This window comes from Saccopteryx bilineata, chromosome 12 (assembly GCF_036850765.1).
Source record: "Saccopteryx bilineata isolate mSacBil1 chromosome 12, mSacBil1_pri_phased_curated, whole genome shotgun sequence".
In the NCBI taxonomy this organism is placed as follows: Eukaryota; Metazoa; Chordata; class Mammalia; order Chiroptera; family Emballonuridae; genus Saccopteryx; species Saccopteryx bilineata.
Window position 1 is genome coordinate 19,214 of NC_089501.1, and position 8,409 is coordinate 27,622.

The window sequence follows — 8,409 nt, forward strand, 5'->3', positions numbered from 1 at the left end:
GGGAGAGAGGCCACATGGCAGAGAGGAAGCAAGCAAGATGGTGGGGAGCTGAACAGAGATGAGGGGCTTTATAAGCTCTGCTGAATTGGTGAGGTAGGAGCCTTTGATTCTAGGAAAATGTGGAAAGTTTCTCCTGGTTGTGGAACAGGAGGACCTGTGAATGGGTTTTGGTGCCTGTGTGTATTTTCTCACCCACTGGTTGTGAGCAGGAATAAAGGATGGCTCACCAGTTCTTGGCTCCTTTGCTTCATCACCATCTGTCATAATCAAACATGAACCTGTATGGGCCAGGAGGCTGTGATGGTGGCTGCAGCTACTGATCTTACAGTCTTATGGTGTAAGGCCATGAGCTGGCTTGTCAAGGATGCCAAAGAGAAAACATTTCCCAACTTTGATCTAGATTCAGACAACTAATTAGGCATATGATTACTTTTCTATTCATAAACAACTCCTGCCAGTGATACCTCTTCACTTTCTCAAATTCATCCTCTCCTCTCCACCGTCAGTGCCACAGCTTTGGTTCAGCTCTTCCTTCTCACCTGGGTAACTCATCATAGCCTCAACCATGCACTTCTCATACAGCCTTAAGAGTTATGTTTTACCTATGTCTGTCTGACTATTTCATAAGCTCTCTGAGGGCAGGCATTTTGTCTTATGTGACTTTTTCTGCCAGCACATTATAAACTGCTTGACACATATTAGAGAAAAACAAAAATTTATGGAATGAACACATCTCGCAGAATTATCTCCCTCTCACCAATCCCTCTGCTCTAATCTAGCCTCCACAATGCTACCAAAATAATGTTTCCAAAATATAAATCTGACCATGCATACACCTGGCTAATACCCTTTTATGATACCTAAAAGCTTGCAGGATAATGTATGTTTGTGTCTACCACTTGTTTTTGTCTCTGCCCCTCTCCCCACCCTCAGGGAAATCTCATGCTCCATCTTTACCCAAGTCATTCCCTGCATTCCATGTTTCTCACACAGACTTCCAAGCTTTCATTTAAGCAGTTCCCTTTTCCCAGGATGCCATTTCTACCTTGATTCCTTGATCTAATGTCTTCATCCTTCAGAATTTAGATTGTCAGTCTCTCCAGGGAGCATGCCCTAACTCAGGTGTAGTTAACCTTTTTATACCTACTGCCCACATTTGTATCTCTGTTAGTAGTAAAATTTTCTTTTTTTTTTTTTTAATTTATTTATTCATTTTAGAGAGGAGAGGGAGAGAGAGAGAGAGAGAGAGAGAGGAGAGGGGGAGGAGCTGGAAGCATCAAGTCCCGTATGTGCCTTGACCAGGCAAGCCCAGGGTTTCGAACCAGCGACCTCAGCATTTCCAGGTTGACGCGTTATCCACTGCGCCACCACAGGCCAGGCAGTAGTAAAATTTTCTAACTGCCCACTGGTTCCACAGTAATGGTGATTTATAAAGTAAGGAAGTAACTTTATAAAATTTATAAAGCAGAGTTACAGCAAGTTAAAGCATATAATAATAATTACTTACCAAGTACTTTATGTCAGATTTTCGCTAAGTTTGGCAGAATAAATCTTTATAAAACAACTTACTCTATCTTTTTATTTATACTTTGGTTGCTCCCCTACCGCCCACCATGAAAGCTGGAACACCCACTAGTGGGCAGTAGGGACCAGCTTGACTACCACTGCCCTAACTCTTTAGTCTGGATTAGATGTGTCATTGGGCTTTCCAAACATATTAAATACAATTTACCTTGGCATTTATCACAGTGAATGGTATCTTTCTATTAATTTATACATTTCCCCTCTTAGACTTATATATTCTTATATATATTCTTATACTCTCAAAGAATATATCCTATTCATGCTTGAATTTTCACTGCCTGGCATAATATTTGGATATATCAGTTGTTTGATAAATTGACAAATAACTAAAAATAAATCATGCATAATTTGACATTTTCACATCCACTGTTACATTTGAGTCTCACTTTAGTTTCATGATATTAAATGTACAGATTCCAGAGCTCTATTATAAAAGAAGATAAAAAGGGTATCTTGCACAAGATTATACCACTAGTAAATCAAGGATCTATGTTTCAAACCCAGAGCCCTCTGGCTTCAAATGCTGTGCTTGTAATGTCAATACTCTAGAATGCATTAGCACCTCATAAGCATGAAAATTTGACCACTTCATGGACCAAATTGCCTGAGACTCATGCTGTGCTCCATGAGGTATTTGATGATTAACCTCAACCTACCTGGATTATTCTGACTTTCTTCTTCACTGATGTCTAGCTAGCACTGTTGGTTCTGTCTGTAAATGGATACCTCAGATAGTTACAGCACTGGGCCAAGGAAAGCAGGATTATAAGGTTAGGCCATTTTGTGGAGCTAGGATGCTTTAATTCATCTGACACTACACACACTTTTTAACCCATACAAACTTCCTAGCAAACAAAGTGTGCTTGGCCAACAGACTAATTGGAATAATGTGAATTGATCCTGGCATATCCAGAAATGTGTTCACTGAACACTGCATTCTAAAGCAAATAAAAAAATTAGGCAATCTAGAAGTCAATTACTCTAAATTTTTTATTAACAGAAGAGAGAAAAAATTTCCTCCAGATCCTGAAAATATTTGCTTGTTGGACTTCTAACATCTGTTTGTTACTGTTACAAAGAAAATTAAAAATGTTCTAGTGCTTTTTAGTGCTAAGGACTGTCTAGCAACACCATTTTCCCTCTTTCTTCGCTTAAATTTTTGTAAACAAGTGGGAGTCTACACAGTGAATCTACTAATTGATTCCAAAAAAATTCTAGAACATTTTAAAAATAAAACCTATAGTAATGATAACTCCTATTTATAGAGCATCCAGTCAGTACTTAGCACTGAGCTGGGGGAAAATATGTGCTGACTGATTTGCAAACACAAACACCATATAAAAAAGTTTTTATCCCCCTTCACAGATGGGACAATTAATGTTCTGAGAGGTTATGGAGCTTTTCCAATATTCCAAGCTAATGAAAATAACTTAGACTTTGAACCCATTTTACCTTAAGATATTGGCCCTATTCATAAAAATGAAGCTTACTGTCACTACCCCAGATCTGTCTAATACCTTGTTCAAGAAATGTACTTCTGGGTTTAATCACATTACTTTCCCTTCAGTGGCCAATGCAATGCTTAATGTTTAATTATGCTGCTAGTTTTATACATAATCAATCTTTTTTATTAAAATTCAGTGAAGCAGACAACTAAGATAATTACTGCAGAATCATCTTTTTTTATTTTTTTATTTATTCATTTTAGAGAGGAGAGAGAGAGAGAGAAAGGAGAGAGAGACGGGGGGAGGAGCTAGAAGCATCAACTCCCATATGTGCCTTGACCAGGCAAGCCCCGGGCTTTGAACCAGAGATCTCAGCATTTCCAGGTCGACGCTTTATTCACTGCGCCACCACAGGTCAGGCAGAATCATCTTAATTAAAAAGGTTAGCTTCAAATTAGGAGTCATTGTTTATCTTATCAGGAAACAGAATTCATGACAGGGTAGCCCATTAATTTTTTAGTCTTTTTTTCCAAGAAAGAGAGTGAGTCAGAGAGAGGGATAGATAGGGACAGACAGACAGGAACAGTGAGAGATGAGAAGCATCAATTATCAGTTTTTTGTTGTGACACCTTAGTTGTTCATTGATTGCTTTCTCATACGTGCTTTGACTGTGGGCCTTCAGTAGACTGAGTAACCCCTTGCTCAAGCCAGCAACCTGGGTCCAAGCTGGCGAGCTTTGCTCAAACCAGATGAGCCTGTGCTCAATCTGGCAAACCAGAGTCCTGTGCATCCCAGTCCAATGCTCTATCCACTGCACCACTGCCTGGTCAGGCTTAGTCTTTCTTTAAGTTGGACATAGTATGTGATACTCCCGACTCCAGCCTTTGTGAGCATTTGTGTTGACACATGCACATATGCTTGAGCATATTTAGGAGTGCTTTAGTTGTATCAAAGGAAAAAAATTAATAAGAAACAGGAAACCAATGGACACTCAGTGAAAACCTTGATCTAGCATTTATTTGTCTCAGCTATAGTAATTACAAGACATTCAAAAATGAATTATTTATACCCATTGCTAATTGAATACATAATTATAATTACAACTGAATAAAAGCAACCTTAAAAAAAAAAAGCAACCTTAAAACTTTTTCTCGCAAGTTATGCATTTAAACAAAGACTGATGAACATCCACTCAAGTTTGGGCAGCATAAGGAAAGAATTATTATTTCCCTAGACTTTCATTTCTGGAAAACTTCCTTTTACCATGAGAATCACACTTATAGGACTTCAGAAGTAAGTCACAGTCTCCTTGGAATGCAGGAAACTTCATTCATTCAAATGACAAATACAGCCATGATATGCTATCCCTGACGAAGCTTGACTTCATTACTCACTACAGGTACACTGCTGCCTCCAAGTGTACGATGTTGTCATATAATTCACAGCCTAACTCTGGCAAATGTTATAGGTCACTGTCCTCTGCCTTGACAGTAACAGATCAGTTTTTAAATTTCACAATTATAATTCATGAATCTTTTACTTTATTAAACTTTATCACAGACTCATAGGACAAACAAAGATAGCCTTGGAGAGTGGGAGATAGAAGAGCTAACCAAGTCCCTACAAAAAAAAAGACAAGAAAAATAAAAAACAACAAAAAATAAGATAAACAAAATCCAAGTAACATATCTGCCCAACTATTCCTGAGTACCTATGTTAAAAACCTGGGAGAAGGACAGAGACAGCAGCGGAAAAGGTGGGAAAGAAGTAAAAATACTGAAAAGATAAAAATCATTCGTTGGACTTGACTTAGGATAGTTTAAAGGTTTTGCATTTAAACCACACTGAAAAGTTGCTTTGTGAAACTATCTAGAAGCTAAATATCTTCCACCAGCTATAACAATGACCAGCATGACCCTTCACAACATCAAACAAGAAACTGGCAGTTCAAATATTTTAAGCTTAGGTGGAAAAAAAATCTCATACAATTTTTCCATGCTAACAAGTAGCTGAAATAAAAGGTAACAGAGGGCCCTGGCCGGTTGGTTCAGCGGTAGAGCGTCGGCCTGGCGTGCGGGGGACCCGGGTTCGATTCCCGGCCAGGGCACATAGGAGAAGCGCCCATTTGCTTCTCCACCCCCCCTCCCTCTCTGTCTCTCTCTTCCCCTCCCGCAACCTTTTGTAGTGTTGCGTAACAGTTGCCTTTTGTAGACCTAGTGCGGCCTGCCGAAAGGCTGTGATCTTGCTCTGTGGCCCACATGCTGAGTTGAGTTTGAGACCCCTGGTCTAGGGTATCTGTTTGTTTTCCAAAAAAGTTACTAACATACTGATTATCTTATACCTGCCTCCCTTTACATGAAGCATTGTTTCTCAGACATAAAACAAAAAGCATGGGTTGAAATATGCATACAAGACGAACTTCCAAATAAACATCAGCATGCAGATTTGTACACAAATTCCAAGGTGCATTTTCTTCTGGAAACAATTTGTACACAGTTCCAGATGTTTTTTCTTCCAGAAAATATACTGCTCACAAAATTAGGGGATATTTCAAAATGAATATGAAGCAATAAAGAAGCATTTGATTTATTTTATTAAACAAGAATATCAGAAAAGCCTGCCCTGGAAGTGGCGCAGTGGATAGAGTGTTGGACTAGGATGCAGAGGACCCGGGTTCAAGACCCCGAGGTCGCCAGCTTAAGCGCAGGCTCATCTGGTTTTAGCAAAAGCTCACCAGCTTGAACCCAAGGTCGCTGGCTCCAGCAAGAGGCTACTCGGTCTGCTGAAGGCCTGTGGTCAAGGCACATATGAGAAAGCAATCAGTGAACAACTAAGATGTTGCAATGCACAATGAAAAACTAATGATTGATGCTTCTCATCTCTCTCCATTCCTGTCTGTCTGTCCCTGTCTATTCCTCTGACTCACTCTGTTTCTGTAAAAAAAAAAAAAAAAAAGAATATCAGAAAAGCAAATGATAAGTCAAGGAAAGTTGTTTGATTATGCAAATGAGATGCAAAACCAATTTTTATTTCATTGGTGAAAATGCACTATACAAAAGGCTGTAAGTACCAGAGTATCTGCACACTCCCCGATCCCTAATTTTTATTTATTTTTGTATTTCTCTGAAGTTGGAAATGGGGAGGCAGTCAGACAGACTTCCACATGCGCCCGACCTGGATCCACCCGGCATGCCCACCAGGGGGCAATGCTCTGCCCATCTGGGGCATCGCTCTGTTGCAACCAGAGCCATTCTAGCACCTGAGGCAGAGGCCACAGAGCCATCCTCAGCACTCAGGCCAACTTTGCTCCAATGGAGCTTTGGCTGCGGGAGGGGGAGAGAGAGACAGAGAGGAAGGAGAGGGGAGGGGTGGAGAAGCAGATGGGCACTTCTGTGTGCCCTTGCCGGGAATCAAACCCGGGACTCCTGCACGCCAGGCCGACACTCTACCACTGAGCCAACCAGCCAGGACCCCGATCCCTAATTTTTTTTTTCCAGGTTCATAATTTATTGTACAAATTGAGTATCACATGATGAGTTGACATTAGCTTCTCCAGGCATGGGAAATTAACAGATGAAGTACAGTTAGAATCTTTTTTATGTCGCTTTCACAGCTGGGTTTTTTTTAGACCTTAACTTGAAGTATAAAACCAGCAAAGCAATGCCTCCATATGTGGCCAGTACACAATTCATTCTACCTGTGAGAGTGTAAGAGTTGAAATATTTTTTGATACCAGTGAATTGGAATTGAGCATCAGCTTCTGGACCTGCCATGGCTTCAATCTTGCAAAATACACGAATTCCCCCGATCCCTAATTTTTAAGAGCAGTGTACCAACTGCTGTTTAGCATTCATTTGCGGGTGTAAGCAATGGGTGCTTTAAATCCTGACTCCTGGACTGTAGCCTACCATTATTACATCCAATACCTCACCTGGACGTGTACTGTATATTAATGCTACAAGAATTGTTCAGACATATTACTGACTGGCAGCAGATGAGCTGATAAGGAGAGGGTCATAATTTTGCAAAATGATTAATGCAGGGTGCTGTAAAATAAAAATACAACCAAGGGATGCTTCACAGATGTAGCATATTTTACAGCAAAGGCATTGATGAATAACGAGCCTCTGGAGGTTATGCGTTCTTTCCCTGCACTGACTGTGACATGTAGGACAATGTTATTGTGCTGAAAATATCCAGGCACCAGGGTTAATTGGCTTATAAATTTTTTGACAGAAGAATACTGATGGCTTGATAAACAGATTATTAAAACAAAGGGGCTAAGGGACATACACAAGGAAGATTCTCAGACAGGTGAAGCTTCTCATTCCTAAGTCAGTTGTTATGGAAGAATAAAGATAACTATCATTAGAGCCACTTTTTAAAAAGATTTTATTTATTCATTATAGAGAGGGGAGAGAGAGAGAAGGGGGGAGGAGCAGGAAGCATCAACTCCCATATGTGCCTTGGCCAGGCAAGCCTAGGGCTTTCAATTGGCAACCTCAGTGTTTCCAGGTTTATGCTTTATTCACTGTGCTACCACAGGTCAGGCCAAAGCCACTATTTCTTGAGTAATTACTGTGTTCTAAGCATGGGACTTACATACTGTGATGGTAAATTTTATATGTCAATATGACTGGATCACAAGATATCCAGATATTTGATTACACATTATTTCTAAGTATGTCTGCGAGGGTGTTTTTTGGATAGAATTAGCAGTTGAACCAGTAGACTTAGTAAAGCAGACAGCGCTTCTCAATGTGGGTAAGCACTATCCAATCCAGGGGTCCCCAAACTTTTTACACAGGGGGCCAGTTCACTGTTCCTCAGACCATTGCAGGGCTAGACTATAAAAAAACTATGAATAGGCTCTTCTCCCCCGGGAGAAGTGTCCGGCAGGGTTCCTTTCTTCCTTTCAATAAAGCCTGTGACTCTGGTCTTTCGGACTCCCATGGATTCCAACATTTGGTGCCGAAACCCGGGACAGGGTACTAACTGCCTGGACGATCCCTCTTTGCCGTTCAAACTTACAACCAGGGAAGCAATGGGCAGTGGCAGCTCGTCCCGGGCTTACTCCCTGATTCTGTTTGGACGTGTAATTGTAGGTCGATTGGCCGGCAGTCTAACCCTGTCCTGAACCCCTGCTGGACCAGAAGGTAAGGAGTTTCTCCCTTCCCCTTCCCTGGGTGGCCTCTAAATTTCTCTCTAAAAATACCCCTTTCTGGTTGGACGGTTTTCTCTGATACGCCTCACGTTTTGAGGGGTTTGACTCAGTCTCAGTGGACTGCACGGAAGACTAGGCGCCTAGTCAAACCTCTCCACTCTCTCGGACTTCTCGTCCTCGGAGCTCCCTGACAGGTGGTGACGACCTCTATCAGGG

The 8,409-nt window shown here is 41.0% G+C and overlaps 1 pseudogene; it reads right to left on the reverse strand.

Annotated features, from left to right (window-relative positions):
* Window positions 1-6,520: 6,520 nt before the first annotated feature.
* LOC136316254 (ATP synthase membrane subunit K, mitochondrial pseudogene) lies at window positions 6,521-6,826 on the reverse strand (annotated as a pseudogene).
* Between the last annotated feature and the right edge of the window lie 1,583 nt (window positions 6,827-8,409).